We start from the raw sequence: 6,857 nt of genomic DNA, 5'->3' as shown, positions 1-6,857 counted from the left end.
GACGCGTTTCAGAAAGGCGGGGCATAGAGGAGAAACAATAATGTACATATGTGGAAAATAATGTGTTTTTTGAACCTTAAACCGCATAAACACATTTCATTACACCAAATACACAAAATAATGTTCTTTTTAGCAACATCATATGACTACTTTAAAAACATCAGAGCATCATAGACAAAAACTTGGGAAACACTCTCATTATATAAAAAAAGATAACCTTGAGATGGCGAAGATGGGTCAGTGCCACAGTTTTTTTTTTTCATTCTTTCTACTTTGCCCCTATGCTGCATCAGACAGCCTCATTTGTCCTTCCAGATAAGGACAGACCATTGGTCCGGGAAAATATAATAAAATGCATTTATTTGAAATTCATCTTGAGAATGTGTTTTTTGAATAACTATTATTTGTCTTGCATTGGACTAAACGCTTCTTTTTGTCTCCCAAAGCTCAGCAGGAAACCATGGATGACACACATTTCACTCACCAGTTTTTTTCTTTAATAAATATTTTATGTTGTATGGTCCTCAAAAAATGTAGTGTCTTTCCAGATAATTTGAAAGAATAATTCTACCTCATCAATTCAGAATAAAACTCTCCCCCATAAGACTAGTTTTTAAATAAATATCCATATTAAAATATACTTTATTGAAAATGGATGTATTGAAAGCATTCAGGTTCATTTTTTTCCTCGTGGGATTTTAATGGTATGTCGCATGGTTTCAAAACATCCTTCTCCTCAGTATGGGAACGCACTTTTGTTTATGGCCCCTGATTTCAATTCCATTTTTGTTGGAAAATCACACAACAAATGCTCTGCTTCCCTCTATTATTCTCCAAATCATCCGTATTTTCTTCCCTGAAACACTTTGTCTTCTGGGCCGTTTTCCCTAAGCAGTTAAATAAAGAAACAACATGGCTGCCCAATAAGAGCTGTAATCTTTTGGCCATCTTCCAGACTTTGGCTGGTTGGTGCTTGTTATTCCTCTGTTCACTCTGTGAAGGAAAAAGTGAGTTTGAGTGATCTCAGACATTGGTGAGGGACGGAGGCGTGATGCTGTTGGTTAGACAGGCAACAAACTCTATTCCGCTGGGAGGAAGAGGAGGTAGTGGAGGAGGATGGAGTACTGAAGTCACACATGTGACTGTTAACCTCTTTATCTGCGATTTTATAACCTTTCATTCTTGATCTGCGTGTTCTCCCAAAATGGCTGTTCCTATTAGAGCACATCAAAGTGCAGTTTCCTTGCACAACGAGTTGACGTCAAGGGTTATGTGAGCCCAGCAACAAGGAAATTCAGAGGTCATCCGAGCCCTGAATGCAGGCGTTTTTGTCATCATAACAGATACTGTTCAAAGGTTTGGGGTCAGTAAGAATTTGTTACATACTCACTAAGGCTGCATTTACACTGCCGTTGAAAAGTTTGGGATCAGAATGATTTTTAATGTTTGTTTTTTTTAAGAGGTTTGTTATGCTCATCAAAGCTGTATCTATTTAATCAAAAATACAATTGTGAAATAGTGAAATTGTGAAATATTATTGCATTTTAAAATAACAGTTTTCTACTTTAATATACTTTAAAATATAATTTATTCTTGTGAAGCAAAGCTGAATATTCAGCATCATTACACCGGTCTTCAGTGTCACATGATCCTTCAGAAATCACTCTAATATGCTGATTTATTTTTATATAAATGCTGTTCTTTTTAGCTTTTTTAATTCATCAACGAATCAAAGAAAAAAGTATCACAAGTTCCCAAAAATATTAAGCAGGACAACAGTTTTAACACTGATAATAAATCATCATATCAGAACGATTTCTGAAAGATGATGTGACACTGAAGACTGGAGTAATGGCTCATGAAAATTTAGCACTGCGTCGCAGAAATACATTTTATTTAAGTATATTAAAATCCAATATATGGAAACCAATATTAGAAATTGAAATAATATTTCACAATATTACTGATTTTTTTCTGAATTTTTGATCAAATAAATACAGCCTTAATGAGCATAAGAGACTCCATAAAAAAACCCATTAAAAATCTTACTGATCCCAAACTTTTGAACAGCAGTGTATTTGATCAAAAAGTAAACAAGTAATACTGTGAAACATAAAATCATTTAAAATTGTTTTCTGTTTTAATATTTGCCTTAAAATGAATTTTGTGATGGCAAAGCTGAATTTTCAGCAGCCATTACTCCAGTCTTCACAACCCTCTATGGACACCTTGGCAATTGAATCGCCATTGGCTAGTACATTTTTTAGTTTACTCGCCAGACTGATATACCATATATGCATGTGTGTGTGTGTTTTATATTAGAATTAAAACCATGTATGAATGCATATTAGTCATTTTAACTGAACTTAGGACTGGTGTTGCTGCTTTTTTGGTTATTCAGTGTTTCTGTATAAAAAAAATGTGGAAAAACTAACAATAATACTCATATTAGACATCATTTAGTCGCCCAGAGTGAAGATTAGTCGCATATGCGAGTGATTTACTCGCAATGTAGAGGGTTGCTTCAATATCTCATGATCCTTCAGAAATCATTTAATATGCTAATTTGGTGCTTAAGAAACTTTTATTTCTTATTATCAATGCTGAAAACAGTTGTACTGCTTAATATTTTTGTGGAAATATTTTTTTCCTTGATGAGCTGAAAGTTCAAAAGTGCATTTTATTGAATTAAAAATAGAAAAAGAAAGAAAGAAAGTTTCAGAAGACCTGGAATAGTGCACAAGTCCATTTTTGCATTTATTTATTTATTTGTTTGTTTGTTTGTTTATGGTGCTTTTTGGTCATTTTGGAGCCCTGTCCTTGTTTACTTTCATTATGTGGAAATGAGTGACCAGAATTTTCTTCAGAGGTGTACCTTTTGTGTTCTATGCAAGAAAATGAGTCCAATTTAGAATGAGCAGCCAAAATCTGTCTTTACATAACACTCTGTTTACCTGAAAACATACATGTGTCAATGTCTGAAGAGAGGAATCTCTCTCTCTCTCTCTCTCTCTCTCTCTCTCTCACTCACACACACACACACACACACGCTATAATAGTTTCCAAATGTTTCTCTGATCATTATTGCAGTGTGGTTGTGTGTTTGTCGTGTTGGAGCTGAAATGTGAGTGGTGTGTGTCCCTGTGGACAGAGAGAGAAAGAGAGACCTGCAGGAGAACTTAACCTCAAGCTTTCTCACGGGAGACTACATCCTCAGGAAAAGAGTTTGTGCGTTTACATGTGTCACTCAGGGCGGTTGAGGAATGTGAGTATTAAAGTTGCCATTTGTCAAAAAACCTTGTTTCACAATCAAACAGACAACTTCAGGTTTTGTTGACTATATTCAGGGTCAGGGTTTGTGACTTTGATAACAGTCACATTTATGGATATGACGACAAATCTCCAGTGGCCTCGTGGGAAGTGTCCATTGGGTTATTTATGTGGTGGGGCAAGATTAGTAGTGTGCATTATTTATTTATTTATTAATTACAGGAAAATATGTATGTAAATGCCCTTTGTGTTTTTATCCAAATCCTCTTCTGGGAGGCTGATAAACGTGCTGTGCAGGAGCCACATGTAGTATACTAATGTGTAGGCTAAATTTATATTTATAGTGAAAATTATTGCGCAAAATCAGAAAAGTTGGGAAAAATGAACTGAATTTTTTTATTCAGAGGGAGCTGAGACATAAATATCACCAAAAGAATAAATAGTGACATTTTTTATAATGAGTTTATGTGACTATTGTTTCGGTTCACTTAAATCAAGTTCTAATATTTTTAATGTTCTGCAATTGTTAATAAATGATAAATAAATTATATCTAATAATTTAGGCCTGACTTTTAATTAATCATTTAATTTAAAATATATTACGATTACAAATTTTAAGGTTAGAATTAATTACAAAAACCTGTATGATTTGTTAATAGGAACCTAAATGAATAATATATGAAAATTAGGGCATAGTTTTAAGTTGACCAATCAAAATCTGGAAAATCTTTTTTTATAGTTTTATTCCTTTTCAGTCTAAAATGAGCCAATGCTTACTTTACTACTCTGTACAAATTACATATCATTGTGATTTAAGCAAATTAAACAATAATATTACTCAAAAACCTTAGTTATTAGTACTAAAATTAATGTTTGAGTTTGCTAAAATTACTTAAAATTAGTAATAATGACTTTCTCTTTTTAGTTGGATCAGCTTATTTCATTTAATAAGATGCAGTTTTACAGCATAGTTAATTTTTTTAATCAATTATCAGAATAGTTTTATGTGACACAGTTTAAATGAAATGCAATGAAAAGTTTCCCCTCTGTATCTTTTTTCTTTAAAACTCATTGGAGACACATTGGCTTTACTGTCTGAGTCTGCTCATCTTTTTTCAGTCTAAAATGAGCCAATGCTTACTTTACTACTCTGTACAAATTACATATCATTGTGATTTAAGCAAATTAAACAATAATATTACTCAAAAACCTTAGTTATTAGTACTAAAATTAATGTTTGAGTTTGCTAAAATTACTTAAAATTAGTAATAATGACTTTCTCTTTTTAGTTGGATCAGCTTATTTCATTTAATAAGATGCAGTTTTACAGCATAGTTAATTTTTTTAATCAATTATCAGAATAGTTTTATGTGACAGTTTAAATGAAATGCAATGAAAAGTTTCCCCTCTGTATCTTTTTTCTTTAAAACTCATTGGAGACACACTGGCTTTACTGTCTGAGTCTGCTCATCTTTAGCGGCTGATGGGTAAATGCAATCATCTCATGGTCCTTTGGTTTCTCTTGGCAGGAGAGACATAAGCATAGCTGTAGGGACCTCTGTTTGCATGGTCAGCACCACACACACACACACACTCACCCTCATGGGTCCTTCATCTACTAGATTTGGTTGCTGATTACCTCTGAGCTCAAGAGAAACATTCTTCATTCATCCTCCCCTGTGATCTTGCTGCCATTTGGCATGTCTGTGTTTAAAGTTGACCTTCAGCTGGAAGGTGCACATCTTATTAAAGCACAACCTAAACATAAATGTCGATCTAAAGACCTGTGGTGAATTAGAACAGAAAAGTCTTGTGACCATTCAAAACGGAACTGCACCTTGAACCTTTCGGCCATCATTTCAATGTATGTGCCAAGAGGGTCGTGTTTAACATTCATCACCAATGGCTGAACTGTATCATTAGGTGCTGTTATCTTCACACAGTGCTTGTGTTTTTCTCCTCATTATTCCATGCTCTCTTTGTGTGTTGTGTTTCAAGGTCATGGCTCGGAGCGTGTGCCTGTTCCGATTCTACGGTACACACATATCACTGCTTGTTTCTGTGGTAACAGCCCCGCTGACCTCCTCGAATGTGGGCCAATTAGAGGAGTTTCTGACATAGGAGGGCACTATACCGTGTGAAGCCTTTTTGCTTTCTGAAAGTGATTAAGAGGATAAATCTTCCCATTTAAAGAGAGAGAGAGAAGATTATAGAGACAGTAGAGGCTATTAAAGAGGACAGATGGCTAGAAGGAGTCTTGGAAATGAGAAGAAAGTATATTATAGTTTAAAGCTTACAGTATTCTCTTATACATGGTGTACTTTTTGCTCATTATCAAGACAATCATAATTCTAGTAATCCAGAAATGTAATACTATATCTTTTTTTTTTAAGAAACTACTACTAATAATACATATTATAATTATGAAATGATTATGTAACATAACTCTCTTATGGTCATTAAAGCTGCATTTATTTGATCAAAAATACAATAAAAACAGTAATGTTTTTGTGAATTGTAGGGACTCCGTGTGCTAATGGTCAAAATGGTTTTTATACTGTACAAACCGTATTTTCTATCGCCCTACACCAACCCTACACCTAAACCTACCCCTTACAGAAAACTTTCTGCATTTTTAGATTTTCAAAAAAACTCATTCTGAATGATTTATAAGGCTTTTGAAATACAGGGACACTCAAAATGTCCTCATAAATCACCTTCTTGTTGTAATACCTGTCATACCCATGTCATTATACAAATTTGTGTCCTCATAAATAGGGATGGGTATCGTTTACATTTTATCGATACAGATACCGATACCTATACTGCTTATCGATACCAGTACTTATCGATACTGTTATCGATACTATTTGGTGCAAAAAAATACTGTATTAAACTGTATTACTGTATTAGCAACTGTATTAAAGTTCTTCAGTCAAGAGCAGTCAGTTATTTTTGTCTTTGTTTTATTTTATTAACATTAAAGGAATAGTTCACCCAAAAAATGAAAATTGTATCATCATTTACTCACTCTCAAGTTGTTTTAAACCTGAATGAGTTTCTTTCTTCTGTTGAACATAAAAAGTTATTTTGAAGAATGTGGGAAACTAAACAGTTGCTGGTCCCCAGTGATTTTCATATTTGATTTTTCCTACTATTAAATTCAGTGGGGACCTGCAACTGTTTGGTTACCCACATTCTTCAAAATATCTTCTTTTGTGTTCAGCGCAAGAATAAATAAAAATTAATACATGTTTAAATAATGACAGAATTTTGGATGAACTATCCCTTTAATGACACGCAGCAGTAATGTTTAGTACTGCCGCTTTAAGAGCTGCACGCATCTGTTTTCTCTCAACTGTTTACTTTCACTTTAGACATAATTAACTGTGTTTATATGTAAATCGTGTGTGTTTTTGACAGTATTAGCGCAATCAGACGATAACTAAGATAACTAAGTATAGGCCTAATCAGGTGCTGTTTGACTGGTCTTTTAGTGTACGGTCGCTTCGGGTGTACGCGCTCTGAATAAGCACATGTTAGATCAGCACGCAAATGAAACGTTTAACCGGCAAGGCTTTAAAGCA

The 6,857-nt window shown here is 34.0% G+C and overlaps 1 protein-coding gene across 2 annotated transcripts in view; it reads left to right on the top strand.

The window, feature by feature from the left end:
• Positions 1–6,857, top strand: part of tgfbr3 (transforming growth factor, beta receptor III) — a 139,716-nt gene that overhangs the window by 48,851 nt on the left and 84,008 nt on the right. The gene's annotated exons all lie outside the window — the stretch shown is intronic.

Source organism: Sinocyclocheilus rhinocerous, unplaced genomic scaffold, assembly GCF_001515625.1.
Source record: "Sinocyclocheilus rhinocerous isolate Xijiao unplaced genomic scaffold, SAMN03320098_v1.1 scaffold212, whole genome shotgun sequence".
NCBI classification, from domain to species: Eukaryota; Metazoa; Chordata; class Actinopteri; order Cypriniformes; family Cyprinidae; genus Sinocyclocheilus; species Sinocyclocheilus rhinocerous.
Note: the sequence above shows the minus strand (reverse complement) of the source record. Positions and strands in the feature narration are given on the sequence as shown.